The sequence below is a fragment of the Frankliniella occidentalis genome, unplaced genomic scaffold (assembly GCF_000697945.3).
Source record: "Frankliniella occidentalis isolate FOCC.00 unplaced genomic scaffold, Focc_3.1 Scaffold221, whole genome shotgun sequence".
Taxonomy (NCBI): Eukaryota; Metazoa; Arthropoda; class Insecta; order Thysanoptera; family Thripidae; genus Frankliniella; species Frankliniella occidentalis.
In genome coordinates this window covers 186799-187846 of record NW_026267347.1, presented here as the reverse complement: position 1 = coordinate 187846, position 1048 = coordinate 186799, and the positions used below count along the sequence as shown (strand labels likewise).

Below are 1048 nucleotides of genomic sequence, written 5' to 3'. Positions count from 1 at the left end.
TAAACGATGTCGTAGGACAACGGGGGGGACGGCGTTGGAATCAGACGACCTAGACGCACCTAAAAATCGGCGACTGGTAAAAATTAATTTTTTTTTGAAACACCCTACTGCTTGTTTGCTCGGGTAAACAATGCAAATCACGCTTTAATGTACACAGTGCCAAAGTAATTGTCATCTGCTAAAAAAAACAGTTGCGGGGGCAAGTTGGCACCGACATTGGGGCGACTGTTTTCATGAATCGTGGTCGAGTGGGGTTCGGGGCAAGTAAATGCCATGGGCGAGTTTACCGACGGACTATTTCGGGGGAAGGTGTACGAACTATTTCGCAAGTGATTTCTCCCTTGTCCGTCACCCCGGAGAAATCCTGCGCGTAATCTTTAAAAGAAGATATCCTATTAAAAATAGAAGTACACATTTGGGGCATCTTCAAAGTAAATTTCATGTCATTCTGATATTGTTTACGTGTTAAGCCATCCCTTGGGTTCAGAAATGTACCCTCAGGTTTCATTCGTGTACGCCTACAGTGGCTCAGAAACTAATTTTATTGACAAATGTACCAAAAATGCATTTTGCAAGATAAAAGCCCCCTCAAGGCCCAGATCATGTTACCTGGCCCCAGTTCAACCGCAGGACGAGGCTTTCACGATGACTGCCTTCCGAGCTCCGAGTCGTAGTCTGATACGAAAATCGCGATGCGCTACGGGTAAAAGTTGTCGCAATCGGTTAAACTTTGCATAAGACTTCTGGTAGGTTCTTTAAATCTAGCATTTGAAGGTCGTACCTTGATAACGTTTTAAAAGTTAGACGACCTAGGCTACCGGAATTTGCCCAAAGTTGCCGGGAGGTTACCCGGATGCACACTGGGGCGAAAACGGAATTTTAGGGTCAAAAGTCTAGAGTACTCAGAATGGTGTCAAAGTTGGTATCCGGGGGTTTTGACGTCTCCCAAAGCCATTTCCGATATCCGTTTGAACCCCAGGGTCATCCTGGGTCGTCGTCGGGGACCTCACGAGGTCGCCGATGACGTCCGCCAAGGAAATTAGTACCA

General features: G+C 46.5%; 1 protein-coding gene across 1 annotated transcript in view; it reads left to right on the top strand.

Annotated features, from left to right (window-relative positions):
- LOC113214661 (uncharacterized) overlaps positions 1 to 1048 on the top strand; it is a gene marked incomplete in the record, with an annotated part of 64647 nt that overhangs the window by 58829 nt on the left and 4770 nt on the right.